This window comes from Monodon monoceros, unplaced genomic scaffold (assembly GCF_005190385.1).
Source record: "Monodon monoceros isolate NGI ecotype Baffin Bay Population unplaced genomic scaffold, NGI_Narwhal_1 Super_Scaffold_14, whole genome shotgun sequence".
Taxonomy (NCBI): domain Eukaryota; kingdom Metazoa; phylum Chordata; class Mammalia; order Artiodactyla; family Monodontidae; genus Monodon; species Monodon monoceros.
The window spans coordinates 27,153,575-27,169,897 of NW_021703770.1; positions in this window are offsets into that span (position 1 = coordinate 27,153,575).

The following is a 16,323-nucleotide window of genomic DNA, read 5'->3' on the forward strand; positions in this document are numbered from 1 at the left end:
ACAACCAGTTGATATCAATTGGTAATTATATATTTTTGAAAAATGTCAAAGCAAAACATGTAGATAATTATATATTTTTCTGATCTACTTAAAGTGTAATATTCTAAAAAGTCAAACCTCTCCAATAAAAAATCACTTCATTATAATTACAATGGGGATTAATTTTGAGTAAAATGATTTGAGCTTAATTAAGACTATACTCTCCTGATAACAGTCACAGAATAAATTTCTTATCTTACTTAGCTTGAGAAACTTTTGAGGATTCGTTTTTGTGGTTTTAAAATCTCACGTCTAAGTAGGACATGCCTTCCTTGCTATTAGCTGGGTAAGACAGTAACCTGGATGAAAAGGTAAATGGAATGTTTAATTAGTCTGAAGTTTAGGGCTGAGCCCTGCAAAGAGAGATAGATCTGAGTCTTGGAGCATAGTGATAGGGATTGAAATCAGAAGACTTGATGAGATGGACCAGAAACAAAAGGAAAAATAAGGAAATCAATGACCTAAAAACAGAACTTCAGATACACCAATGGCTAGGGAGTGGACAGCAGATGGACTGTAGCAGGGACAAAGAAGGGTCAGAGAAGAATGACAAGAGGATTAAAAATGTATTACAATTTTTTTCTATTATTTAAGAAATTATTTGCTTTATACAGTTTGCTTTGGTTCATTAGAACTTGAGCAGACTTGGGTGAGTTTATATGAAACTCCTTTCCCTTATCTCTCCTTTTCTTCTCCATCTTCCTATCATATTCTTCCCTTAACCAAATGATTTAGTATACTTTCTTGATTAAGGTGCCAACAATTTTTTACAGAGGGCACTGAGCCTAAGGTTTTTTTACAGAGAGCACTGAGCCTAAGGTTAATGCCAAAGGACATTCTGATTCTTTGGAATATGCACTGGGAATAATAACAACAATTTGCCCTCAAGGAGATTGTTTTCGCTACTGAAAATAATAGATTAAGGACAGAGGACCACTGAGAATTCTTTTTTCAGAAAGTAGTTCAATATTATGTTTTATGGGATAATTTATAGAGAAACAGATCAGTATAATAGATAAAACACTGGGGTGTAAGTTAGGATTCTTTGTTGTTAGGATTACAAAAATATTAAAGGGCCAAGACTGAGAGTGAGATAGTGGGGATAGAAAAGAAAAGAGAACCACTTTGTATGAAAACATGGCAGAAATTTTGTAATGCCCTTTGGGGGTGAGAAGGGGGAAAAAGAGCTACTTGAATATTTCGAAATCTGTATGCTGTGATAATGCTGATGTGATTACTGACTAGGGACAGCAGCAGAAGAAAAAGTCAGTTTTCTAAAAAGGTTTAAGATGGCTTTATAGATGGTTTGTTTGAGCCAATGGTGAGATCTATGATAGAAATTTATTATGTATACCAAGATAGATACACAAGGCAAGCAGTTAGATGAGAGGGTGAAATAAGTGATAGAGATCTGAGGCATACCTGAAGAGAGGCATGATTGAAGACTTTGACATCAAAAACACCTTCAGAGTTAGAATATCAAAGACCATTTTGGAAGCTAGAAGGAGGAAATGAAAGAAAAAGAAAAGCAGTGATCATAGAGGTAGAAGGGGAAACAGGATTATATAGCTGGATAAAGAGTTTGTTCATCCTTTTGTACCTATATCTGTTTTCTGACAAAACAGACATGATTTAGAGTTGATGTCTCATTGTTCATTTCACATAGAATACTGAAGTTATTTCAGTTCACCAGAGGACACAGAACACAAATGTAACACCAAGAAAGGAGTGATGATAGATTTGAACATTAATTCCCACATGTCACAAGTAAATTTCCTTTTGAGTCCAAATCATGTTGTCTGGTTACTGGAGAAGATTTACTGGCAGCAGTGTAACCCCCTGGACCTAGATGGGCTCTTTCTCCTCTTGCCTTCTTGATCCCAAACAATGGAACCATCACTAATGATTATCCAAATTAGAAAACAAAGCATCATCTTTGACTTCCTCCTTCCTGCTCTTAATCAGTTCCCAAGTCCTGCTGATTTTGCTTGCCAAATATTTCTCAGATCAGTCAGCCTCTTTCCAGCCCTGCATAGTTCTAGTCCTCATCCTCTATTACCTTAGCTAACGCAGTGGCCTACCACTGGGAACAGTCTGTCAACTAGAGGGTGACTCTGGTCCTTTTTATACTCAAAATTATCCACGGAGTTTCAAGAGTGGTCTATGTAAAACATAAAACTCTCCATTGTTTCTTCTCTTCTTAAATGTTTCTGTGGCTTCTTATTGCCTATAGGATAAAATCCAAATCATTAATATGACATAAAAGATCCTTCATAGTATAACCCCTGCTCAGACACCCCTGGTTCTTTTTCTCCCACTACTCAATGCTTTGCATCTGTGGTCTCAGTAACATAGAAATACTTGTAGTGCGCTCATCAAACCTCACTGCTTCCTGTCTATGTACTTTTAGTTATGCTGTCTCATTTGCCTAGAATGCTTTTCATTATTTTATGCCATCTGTCTTATTCTTTGATACTTAGCTCAGGCATCAATCTCCTTTAATACTTTACTTGCTTTCCTAGTTACCTGTTGCTGTCTAACAGTATTACTACAAATTTAGTGGCTTAAAAGCATATGTTTTTATTATTATTATTATTATTAATAGTTTTTGTGGGTCAAGAATCCAGGCATTGCTGAGTTGAGTCCTTCTTTGGGGTCTCTCATGAGGTTGCAACCAAGGTGTCAACCAGGGCTGAGGTCTCATCTGAACACTCAACTTGGAAAGAATCCATTTCCAAGCTTACATAATTGTTGACAGGGTTCAGTTCCTTGAGGCCTGTTGCCTGAGGGCTTTGTCAAAGTATGCAAGCCAAGACTGCAATAGAGAGAGTCTACTAGAAAGATGGAAACCATGATTTTATGAAATACAGTCATGAAAGTGAAGTCCCCTCACTTCTGCCATATTCTGTTGGTTAGAAGCAATTCACAGGTCCTACCCACACTCAGAGCTAGGGGATTACACAAAAATATGAATACCAAAGGTGAGAATAATTGGGGGTTATTTTTTAACTTGTCCACAACAACTGCCCTTCCTACCTGTGTTTCTCCCACATATGGATTAGGGATTACCTTTCTGTGCTTTAAACTCACCCAGTTATTGTATATATAAATCACATTATAATTATACACATTTTTTTCCTGCTAGCATATAAAGTCAGTGAGGGCAGAAATAATCTATCTTTGTCACTTCTGTATATTCATGTAAACTTTTATTGACTGATTGTTCCTGAGGCTATGAATAATTTACCTCTTTCCCCAGTGCTTAGTATGTTGGCTAATACATAGTAGACATTCAAGCAAAGTTTGTCAAATGACTGCTTAGATGAAAAATGCTATTATTGAGATAATTCAGGAGAATTTTATACAGTGAAAAAGAATTTCACTCTTAATTTAACATTCAGAGGCACTCCCTAAAATATCAGTAACCAGGGTTACAAATATCCACACATAAAGATAATTTAACAGACAGCATTAGAATGCATGGGCAGAAAGGGATATCCCAAAGAGCAAGAGCTGTTCTGTGAATACCACGTCTCTGCCTTTTCTCATATAGCTGAAGGTGTTCTGGATTATGGTGAGGAAATTGTACACTTGAAACTTATTAACTTCTCATTGTATGCCAAGGCCCAGCAGCTATGCCTTGTGAAGGAAAAATAAAAACTCTTTCTGCATTCTGCTTTCCATTTCTTCCCAGTCACCTGGCAGATTGCATGGCTGCAGCTGGGGAACTCTCATTTCTGGAGTGGTTATGTTCCCTTGTCCCTGTAAAATGAAGAATATAGTTTCCTGTAGAAACAATAGAATACATTTTGACTGGCTTCCTGGGCCAGCCTATAATAAAGGTCTAACTCATTAAATGACTGAAATATGATCTTTTTTGCATTCAGAGTTCTAGAATGCAATATGTGGCAAATTTGTTTATACCACTGTATTCTAACTACAGCATAGATTTAAATAGATTTCTGTAGACTAGCCTGAGGGCCCGAGCAGTAATTGTAAACCTCCATCTGAAATATGGTTCTCTGTGATATTCATTAATTAATGAACTAATAAACTTTTCTGAAGACTTTTCTATGTACAGCCAGAACATTACCAAGTATGTGGTTGTCATAGCCCTAAGTAGATGACAGTGCCACAATAAGAAGCATCTGTGTAAAGTGATTATTATTTAATGTAGAACTTGTGTCATAGAGGACGTTAGCGTGCAGTGCTCTGGGACACCAAAGAGGGAGTCTGCCTCACGGAGAAATTGAACCTGTCTTAAAGAATTAGGGAGAATTTATTATAAGTAGAAGGGTATAGAGGGCATTCTAAGCCGGAGGAATACCACGTGCAAAAGCTGTAAAGTTCCAAAAGGCATGTTGTTATTTAGGAATGACCAGAAGAAATCTAGTGGAGATAGACAATAAGAAATGATGAGAGATGTAGAAAATGTTGTCAGAGCCTTGATTGAAAGTTACTGTGATAGAGTTTGAAATGTTTCTAGAAGGGATTCAGTGAAGGTTATGCAGGAGAGTGACTGGATATGATTTGTAGGAACTCTAGGAGCAGAAGTATCCATTAGAAAGCTCATAAAAATGTACAAATGAGAAATAACGATAGCCTTACTTATGGCAGTGCAGCAGCAGAGTTGCAAAGGAGAATATTCATGCAGGAGACAGTCCTGAAGTAGATGTAACAAACTTTGATGGCCAACTGGGGAGGCAGTGGCAGAGGACAGAATGGCTAATGGTGCTGGAAGAAATGGGGGAAAAAAGAGTAGAGAATAGTACAGTGATTTGTATTTGAGGAACTTAGGAAATTATTGCTCATGAAATATGGGAGAACGAGTGGATTTGGAGTGATGGATCATGAATAGGTGATGTTTGAAGAGGAATTACAGTTTTAAAACTTAGGAGCCTACATCATTTTCTGAAAATCTCTTCCAAGCATCAGTCTCTCCTTTTACTTGTTTAATATCTTGAGGTCCAAAGGAGTGATTGGTTTTCATCTTATTCTCAAATGTACCTTATAGAGAATAGACAATGATCTCAATTTGAAATCCAAGTCAGGCAGAATGACCATCCCTGCCTTGAGCCCCCACTCTGCTCCATGCAGACAGTTATATTCCACCCATTTGTTTTAATGAAAAGTTGTCAAGACCCATATCTTATATGACATATGATTTTGGCACCTAGAATAAATGGATAAATGAATGAATAAATTGGGTTCTGGTCCAAGATGGAAGTGTAGGAAGACCTTGAACTCATCTCCCAGAGAAACACCAAATCTACACCTACATAAAGAGCAATTCCTCCTGAAAAGTAACTGAAAGCTGATCGAACAACTTCTGCACAAGAAAAGGTAGAGGGAGCACATAGAGATGGGTAGGAGACACAGAGATATGGTATCAATGGGAACCCCACCTTTGACACTGCAACCTGCAGGAGGGAGGGGATATCACCGAGGGCCCTGCGTGCAGACTCAGCCAACCTGGGAAACAGTGAAAAAACAGTGGTTTTAAAGGGCATCTAGACTATATGTGAAGGAAATCCATTTACTAACCCTAGAGCATCTGCCAAATGGGCAGGGAACTGCTGGAACTCTCTCCAGGGTTGGAGATGCTGCATTTTTTGCATTCCTCTTCCACCTTGATAGCACCAGTGGGAACACAGTCCAGGCATTCTAGCCAGCTTGTCAAGGCTGCCCCAGAGTGCCACAGGGCCCTGGCCCACACCAGCTACAGCCACCCCCAAAGGCATCCCTGGCACAGCATCCCCTGGGTTCCCCTGCCCATGCCCATCCAAGCTCCAGCTATCTTGCCAAGGCTGACCCATCAGGGCACACACTAGAATCCCAGGCTTACACCTTTTCTAACTCTAGCCATCCCACCAAGGCAGCCCCAATGCAGCATGCCCTGGGACCTCTGCCCTGGTTCACACCCATTCCGTCTCCAGCCAGCCAAATCTGCCCAGAACATGCAGTCTACATGGGGGATGTACCTACACAATACCATGCCTTCAAGACTGGGAGAGGGAGGTAACTGTTTCACCTAATTCATAGAAACAAACACAGAAAATCAAACAAATTGAGGAGACAGAGGAATATGTTCTAAACAAAAGATAAAACCCCAGAAAAAAACGCTAATGAAATGGAGATAAGTAATTTACCTGATAAAGAGTTTAAGATAATGTTCATAAAAATGCTCACCAAATTTGGGAGGAGAATGAAGGACAAAGAGTTAGAAAATATAAGAAAGAACCAATCAGAGCTGAAGACTACAATAACTAAAATGAAAAACATGTACTATAGGGAATCAACAGCAGAATAGATGATACAGAAGAATAGATCAGAGATGTGGAAGACAATAGTGAAAATCACCCAATCAGAACAGCAAAAAGAAAAGGGAATTTAAAGAAAAAAGAGAATAGTTTAACAAACTTCTGGGACATGAATAAGCATAATATTCGCATTATAGGGGTCCCAAAAGGAGAAGAAAGAGAAAGGGATAGAAAACTTATTTGAAGACCAATGGCTCAAAACTTCCCTAATCTAGGGGCGGAAACAGATATCCAGGTCAAGGAAATTCAGCGAGTCCCAAACAAAATGAACCCAAAGAGATCCACACCAAGACATATAAATAAAATGGCAAAAGTTAAAGAGAGAATTTTAAAGGCAGCAAGAGAAAAGCAAAGAGTCACATACAGGGGAACCCTCATTAGGCTTTCTGCTGATTTTTCAGAAGAATTTTGCAGGCCAGAAGGGAGAGACATGATATATTTAAAGTGCTGAAAGGAAAACACTTACAGTCGAGAATACTCTACCAGGTAAGACTGTCATTAAAAATTGAAGGAGAGGTAAAGCATTTCCCAGGCAAGCAAAAACTGAAGGAGTTCCTCACCACTAAACCAGCCTTACAATAAATGTTTAAGGGCCTTTAAGTGGAAAAGAAAAGGCCATAACTAGAAATAAGAAAATAAATGAAAAAAAATCTCATTGGTATAGGCAATTATATAGCAAAGGCAGGGCATCAGCCACATTTAGTATATAAGTTAAAAGACAAAAGTAGTGAAATCAGCTATAACCACAATAAGTAGTTATTGGGATACACAAAATAAAAAGATGTGAAATATGACATCAAAAACATAAACGTGTGGGAGGAAGGTAAAAATGTAGTATTTTTAGAATACATTTGAACTTAAGCCACTATTAGCTTAAAGTAACTGCTATATGTATAGGTTGATATTTATGGACCTCATGGTAACCACAAAGTAAACCATACAATAGATAAACAACAAATAACACTAAACAGATTTGTCAGACCACAAGGGAGGGAGCACGAAAAAAAAGAGAGAGGGCCTAAATAAATAAAGTCAGAAATGAAAGAGAAGTTATAGCCAATAATGCAGAAATACAAAGAATCATAGGAGACTACTATGAACAATTGTATACTAACAGCTTGAACAACCTAGAAAAAATGGATAAAGTCCTAGAAACATACAATTTTTCAAGACTGAATCAGGAAGAACTAGAAAATCTGAACTAGACTGATTACTGGTAATGAAATTGAAAATGAATCAGTAATCAAAAAAACTCTCAACAAACAAAAGTCTAGGACCAGATGCCTTCATTGGTGAATTCTACCAAACATTTAAAGAAGAGATGATAATTCTCAAACTATTCCAAAAAAAGTGAAGATGAAGGAATGCTTCCAAACTCATTCTATGAGGCCAACATTACCCTGATACCAAAGTCAGACAGACACTATAAAAAAAGAAAATTACAGGCCAATATCCCTGATAAACATAGGTGCAAAGATCCTCAACAAAATATTAGCAAATTGAATTCAATAATACATTAAAAGGATCATACACCATGATCAAGTGTGATTTATCCCAGGAATGCTGGATGGTTCAGTATTCTAAAATGAATGTGATATACTACATTAACACAATGAAGGATAAAAATTATATGATCATTTCAATAGATGCAGAAAAAGCATTTAACAAAATTCAATATCCATTCATGAAAAAACTGTGAACAAAGTGGATATAGAGGGAATATACCACAACATAGTAAAGGACACGTATGACAGACTCACAGCTAACTTAATAATCAATGGTGAAAAGCTGAAAGCTTTTCCTCTAAGAGATGAGGAATAAGACGAGGAGGCCCACTCTTGTCACTTTTATCCAGGTTAGTAATGGAAGTCCTAGCCACAGCAGTCAGACAAGAAAAAGAAATAAAAGTCATCCAAATTGGAAAGGAAGAAGTAAAACTGCCACTATTTGTAGGTGACTTGATGCTTTTTATAGAATACCCTCAAGACTCTACCAAAAAAACTATTAGAACTAGTAAATGAATTCAGTAAAGTTGCATAATTAATGTACAGAATCTGTTGTATTTCTACATACTAATAACAAACTATCAGGAAGAGAAATACCAAGAAAATAATACCATTTATAATTGTATCAAAAACACCTAGGAATTCATTTAACCAAGGGGTGAAAGACCTGTACTCTGAAAATTGCAAGACATTAATGAAAGAAACTGAAGATGACACAAATAAATGGAAATATATGCAGTGTTCATAGATTGGAAGAATTAACATTGTTAAAATGTTCATACTACCCAAAGCAATCTACAGATTCATTGCAATTTCTATTAAATACCCATGCATTTTGCACAGAACTAGAACAAAGTATCCTAAAATTTGTATGGAACCACAAAAGACCCTGGAAATCCAGAGCAGTCTTGAGAAAAAGAATGAACTGGGAGGTATCATGCTCCCTAATTTCAAACTATACTACAGAGCTATAGTAATCACAACAGTATGGTACTGGCACAAAAACAGACACATGATCAGTGGAACAGAATAGAAAGCCCATGAATGAACCCATGCTTACATGATCAATTGAGCTATAAGAAAGGAGGCAAAAATATATAATGGGGAAAAGACAGTCTCTTCAATATATGATGTTGGGAAAATTGTCCAGTTGTATGGTAGGACTACCATACAATTGGACAGCTATATGCAAAAGAATGAAACTAGACCAATTTCTCACACCATATACAAAAATATACTCAATGTGGATTGAGTTAAAGACTTAAATGTAAGGCTTGAAATCATAAACTCATAGAAGGAAACATGGGCAGTATGCTCTTTGACACTGGTCTTGGCAATAATCTTTTGGATGTATCTCCCCAGGCGAGGGCAACAAAAGCAAAAATAAACAAATGGAGCTATATCAAACTAAAAAGCTTTTACACAGCAAAAGAAACCATCAACAAAATAAAAGGGCATCCTACTGAATTGGAGAAGATGTTTGCAAATTATATCTGATAAGGGGTTAATATCCAAAATATATAAAGAACTCATATAACTCAATATCAAAGAACAAACAAACAACCTGATTAAAAATTGGGCAGAAGACCTGAATAGACATTTTCAAAAGAAGACATACTAATGGCCAGAAGGCACATGAAAAGATGTTCAGTATCACTAATTATCAGGGAAATGCAAATCAAAACCACAATGAGATACCACCTCATACCTTTCAGAATGGCTATAATAAAAAAGACAAGAAATAATAGGTGTTGGTGAGGATGTGGAGAAAAGGGAACCCTTGTGCACTGTTGGTGGGAAAATAAATTGGTATAGATCCTATGAAAAATAGTGTGGAGGTTTCTCAAAAAATTAAAAATAGGACTACCATACAGTCCAGCAGTTCCACTTCTGGGTATTTTCCAAAAGGAATGGAAACACTAACTTGAAAAAATATATCCACTTGTTCATTACAGTATTATTTACAAGAGCCAAGATATTGGTGCAACCTAAGTGCTAAGGCATAGATGAACGAAGAAGATGTGGTTATATAAATATACAATGGAATATTATTCAGCTGTCAGAAGAATGAAATCTTGCCATTTGCAACAAAATCGATGGACCTGGGGGTATTATGCTAAGTGAAATAAGTCACATAGAGAAAGATAAATACCTATGATTTCACTCATATGTGAAATCTAAAAAATAAAAACAAATGAACAAACAAAACAGGAACAGGCTCATAGGTATAGAGAACAAACTGGTGGTTGCCAGAGGATGTGTGTGGGGTGGGTGAAATAGTTAAAGGGGTTTAAGGGGTACAGATTTCCAGTTATAAAATAAATAAGTCAATGGGATATAATGTACAGCATGGGGAGTATAGTCAATAATATTGTAACTTTGTGTGGTGACAAATGGGAACTAGACTTATTGTGGTGATCATTCCATAATGTGTAAAAATATCAAATCACTATGTTGAACACTCAAACTTATATAATATTGTAAGTCATTTACACTTCAATTAAAAAAAGAACAATTATAAACTGCAGGGTTTGCCATCTTCCCTAGGCTTTTAATTCTGTATCAGTCAGGATTCAACTGGAGAAGAAAGAGTAGGAATATAGATTTATTTTATTTATCTATAATACAAATCAAAGGATTAATTACAGGGAATTAGCTTGTGGGACTAGATAAACAGTCCTTGCAGGGCTGTCTTTGTGTCTGGTGCTAGCTTGACATTAACAGGATAGGCAGTCAGAAAGAGACAATCACCAGCAGACTGGAATCCCACGAGGATGAGCTAGAACCTCATAAGGATAGACCGAAATCCATGTTTGTTCTTGCTGCTTCTGACAATGGGTAGTCTGCAGTAGCTGAGGCCCTGCCTTACAGAACTAAATACACATACCTGACCCAAGTACTGCTTCATACCAATGAGATCAGTCCCAAGACTGGAAAGTGTATATGCTACAAAATGGCTACTGCCTCTCTTTCTCCTCCCAAATCTCCCCTCTTGGCTTTGAAAGGATTTTTTATCCAATCTGGGCATCCTGTTCTACAATTTTCATTATTTTCACAGAAGCAAGAGAAGAGGCCCCTTGTTCTTCAATCACACTTACTTAGTCAATTTCTAATCTTGGTGGGTAAGCCTCATGAAACAGCTTGTTGGTGAAAGCAACATCATTGTGTCAGTTATGCTCCTGAATATTTATGCTATCCAAACTCCACTGGCTCTTCACTGCTCATTTCCCAATCTTTTATTATTCCATAGTGATGACATACTACTGTGTCTTTCCAAGGCTTTCTCATACTTCTCAAGCTCTCAAATTCAGCCTCAATCTTCTAACTCTCAGACTATAACCTTGTCTCTTCCATCTCAGAGAATATAGGAAATAAAATCATGTGAAATCTCTGAATTTCTTTTCCTTCCTTGTGGCCTCAGAGCAAAAGTATCCTGAATCCTTTCCTATGCAAGTTACTTTTCTAAAACTGGTAATGGGACCTTACTACCTCAGTGGTCTCTTCTTCCTTTTGAATCTTTAATTTCTTCCGCTCCACTAAACTAACAAACATGTTGACATCATCCCTTTCCTTAAAAATGTATCTTGAATCCCACCCCTATTCCCTTCTTTAAACTAGCTTCCACCACAACCACTCTATGAAAAGTCCTAAAACCAAATAACCTCCTAATTGGCAAATCTAGCAGCCTCTTTCTGTTGTCTTCATCCCTGGCCTTTCTGCAACCTGTGGCCAAGTTTCCGTCTTGATACTGTCATCCTGGATCACTCCCTAGTCTCCTTTGCCATCTCCTCCTTCTTTACCCAGCACCTAAGTGTAGGCTTCTCTCTAGATTCTCAAGATTCTTTCTTTGGCCTACTTTCTCTAAGCTGATCCTTCTTTGATCCCTTAAGATTTCAAAGGGCTCACTTATGAGAATGACTAGAATAGTAATGTCCAAGAGAGATAAAATGCATGCCACATATGTGATTTTAATTTTCCTGGAGGCCACCATACAAAAAGTAAAAGAAAAATTAAACATACTGTATTTAATTTGGTATATCCATATTAAATATTTTAACATGTAATCAATTAAAATTATTAATGAAATAGTTTACATCCTTTATTTGTACCATGTCTTTCAATATCCAGTGTGTACTTTACACTTAGAGCACATCTCAGTTTGGACTAGTCCCATTTTAAGCACTCAGTAGTCTCATGAGGCTAGTAGGCACTGTCTTGGACATTCCAACTCTGGAATCTACAAGCCTGTCCTGAATTCTGATTACCAGAGCTGGAATCCACCTGCTACTAGGATCTAACATTCATCCTTTTGTATAATCTATCACTCAAAATGGTGGCAATTATCTGTAAAAACACAAGGCAAAGATTTTACTCCATTGCTCACATATCTTTATGGCTTTCTACTTGCCTAATGAAAGGCAGCATGATAAGCATAAATCTTGGAGTCACAGAAAATTATATTTGAATCCAAGCTTCACCGCTAACTTGCATGTAATTTAGAAGTTACTTAAACTTCATGAGATTGTTTTCTCATCTAACATGGGGAAATAATACTTCCTTCTGGGTTTGTTACAGGAAGATGTTGTTATTATTTCTCACACAGTGCACGACCCAGAGTAATATCATAATAAATGGTAACTAGACCATTAACATGACGTTCAAGTTTTTCCAGGCTCTGTTCCTAAATACCTTCCCAGTCTTGTGTCCTGCTCTGAGATCCAGCCCTGTACTCTCATGAATCTATACATTCATTCCTTCATTCTTCAAAAAACATAGCCACTGTGAGCTAGGTCCCATGACTAAAACTTTCTTTAAGGAGTTCATTTATTCATTCATTTGTTCATTCAAGACAAATTGATTAAACATAGACCTTGTGCTAACTTCTTTTTAGATGCTTGTATAAATTACTGAATAAAACAGACAAAACATTTGCTCTCGAGTAATTTACATTTTATTTGGGAAGACAGAAAACAAAGAGTAAATATAATTAATTAGAAAATGATTTAGTGTGGTAGAAGCCTACAGTGCTGTGAGGAAAAATAAAGTAGAATGGAGTAAGCGAGATCGGAGTGGAGAGGATTCTTTTACCCATTCTAAGTCCCTGGATACAACAGTTTCTCTTATGCATCCTCAATAGTGCATAACAAGTGTTTTGAACATAATAAGCACTAAATAGAGAACAACTGAATTCAGTGGGAACGCTTGGGGAAATGAGATCTAATTTCTAACTAAACAGTTGTAGACCTGCACTACATGAACACTTTTTAATTCAAATTGGAGCCCTTTTGGTATTTTGTAGCAGGGTTCTTGGAGCTGGCATTTTAAGGGGTACCTTTGTTTCCCCACAATTTTAGTCCTTCAGGTGGGGTATAGCGAAATAAGTATATGAGTGAGGTTACGGATCCTGTGCCAATTGAATCTGAGCACTCGTGTAACTATGGATAGTTTTAGCTCCATGTTGCATTATATTAATAAGCATTATGCAAAAAAACATGGTGGGGCTGGTAGTTAGCCCAAAAATTTTGGAGTTTTGGGAGCAAGCAAAGTCGAGCAGCCTTAAATATGTGAATGTATCTTAGACTCTCCAAGAAGACTGTTGCATGTTAACTGTAGAAATCCTGATACATGGAGGAATTAGAGTTCAGGTAAATGCACATTTGGAAATGATATTCTAAAAAACAAATGGTAATGCAGTCAGAAGTGTTTAGACTATAAATAGGATGGTCATATAATTTATCTTCGAAAACAGGCATTTTTGAGAATAAAATGTCACTGTTAATAATTATGTCAGGAAAACGGGCATCAACCAGGATTGTCCCCAGTAGATTGGAACATGTGGTCACTGTGTTTATAGTTCATCTTACATTCATATCTTTCCCCAAATACATTTTCTTCTTAGTTTCTCCAGCTCCCTTGGGAGGTGGGTCCAAGGGGAAACCCTGTATGAAAAGAAGTAGTAATAGCTATGCACTCACTCCTTTTGGAGGAATATCTTTTGAAATCTTTAGTAACAAAATGTGCCATAAAAGAGAAAATTAAAACTTTGAGGAAATATGTATTAGCCTTTTCAAGCAAAATAAGGAAATGTATCATCCCTGAAGATATTAATTTAGTGAGACTTTTCAACTTAAGGAATTGTTTTGGTTACCTTTCCAGAGCTATTATAAAATAGGTAATTTTAGCTATATTGATGTATCTGTGGCTATGTTCGATATGGACATAGACCACTATCAATACCTGTGAAGTAAGGTTTAAACTTTTTAAAAAGTGTGAATAAGAAGAATGTAAAGTTCATGAAACAGTAAAATAAATTTTTCTTTTTAATGAATATATCAACACTCACTTTCATATTTACATTTTGTGCATCTCACTGTAAAAATCTACACTAGGGCTTCCCTGGTGGCTCGGTGGTTGAGAGTCCGCCTGCCGATGCAGGGGACGCGGGTTCGTGCCCTGGTCCGGGAAGATCCCACATGCCACGGAGCAGCTGGGCCGGTGAGCCATGGCCGCTGAGCCTGCACATCCGGAACCTGTGCTCTGCAATGGGAGAGGCCACAACAGTGAGAGGCCCGCCTACCGCAAAAAAAAAAAAAAAAAATCTACACTAAACTAAGGAACAGATCAAACTCCACTCTTCTGCGTCAAGTTCTATTTCTGTTCTTCATATTAACACACAAAGCCAACCAATAACTTGCCATTCTCAGAGTGGAATTCAGTATTCCTTACACTAATTATAGTCTTCTTTCAGGAAACAATTTTTAAATTCAGCATCTAAATTCAGGATCATTGAACACTTTAAAAAAAAGAACCTTATTCAGAAGTGCTTCATAGCTAAATGGGGTAATATTTTTGTAGAGTTTTTGATAAATGTTTTATGACTCTTGGAAGAGAAAAGTTCTAATTTTATTAAAGAACATTTTGTCCTCACATCTCCTTTCCAAGTTCAATAAATAGAGAAAGCCCCCAGTGTAAAGGCATGAAGTGCCTATGTATTCACCAGAACATAATTATTTTAAGGAGACAGTAATGTTTGTAACATTTAAGGAAATTCATTATTAAAGTAAAAACTTCTCTGAGTTGAGTTACAGGGTAATCACAATGTAGTTTTTCTGAAACAGCATGATCATCATGATTTGCGTTTTCTGTTTCCTTTGACCTGATAGTCTGATTGTCTCTAAATGAGGCAACTGGCCTTGACATGTATAGACAGAGCACATGGTTACCCTGGCAACAGGTACCATGGACCACATGTGACCCCTCTCCAAAGAAAATCTATGCCTCCTTTTTAAAACATAAAACAAATCTGCTGTCTCCTACTTAAAACAAAATCACTTTTTTAAAAACACTAACAGAAAAAGATATTCCCAACCAATTTCAGCTTCTTTATTTGGCAGATTGTTTTACCGTGGATTTTGAAATGGATCATCATCACTTCTTTGTGTTAATTTCATCACTGTGAATAATCCAGTTGATTGGGCAGATATAAAGTACTAAAACCCCTTTCTGGTATTCACAGTCCAAAGATCCAGCAGAGGGAGCCCACACATTATTGTTGTTTTGTAAATGTCAGTCTAAAATGATGATATAATTTTAAATGTTCTAGTATTAAAACTTTTGATACTTTTGGATTCTAGGATATCTACCCAGCTAAGTATAAATACTCTAATGTTATTTTGTTATTGTTGCTGTTTAAATCTACTTAAGTGCCAGTACTTCTTAACTTTTAATGTTTATGTAAGTAAACAATTTTTAGATCTGTTTTATGCACCAATTCATGATTACCCTGTGGGACAGATCTAACCTTTATTTCAGATTTCCCAAAGTTTTTAGCCATATCCACCGCTCCATACACACACATCCCCCAAAATATGTGGCTACAGACAACCGGGGCACACCCATGAAAAATATCATGGAACTGTTTTTTAACTGAGAACAAAAAACATGAGGAATCCCTAGTTGGTTCCATAAAAAGAACACAGGTGGTTTACATGGCATTGTTTTCATGTCAAGAAAGACGTCTTTGAAAATGACATGTTTTCCATAGGAAGCCATGGGATTCCAGGGCCTGCCTTGCTCCCAGAAGACACACAGAAATTCTGGGTGTTGTTCATCAACCAAGGAAAAATTATTTGCCCAATCATTCCTTCAGAGATATTAATTGATTTCCTTCTCTGTTCGAGTTACTGTTTGAAGTGTGGAGAACATAAACATATTAAAAATAGCCACCATTTATTGTGTTGTTATGATGATATAGATACTACGCTACATTCTCTCTTCTAAGCCTTGCAGTAACTAATTTACAGATGAAAAACTACATCTCAGAGAACTTAAATACATTGCCTATGGTCCCAAGGTTGTAAGTACAGAGCTTGAATTTGAATGCAAGTCTATAATTCCCTGAAGTATACACTGGTAACCACTATAAAACATTGCCTTCCTAGACTGAAGAGATTCACAGC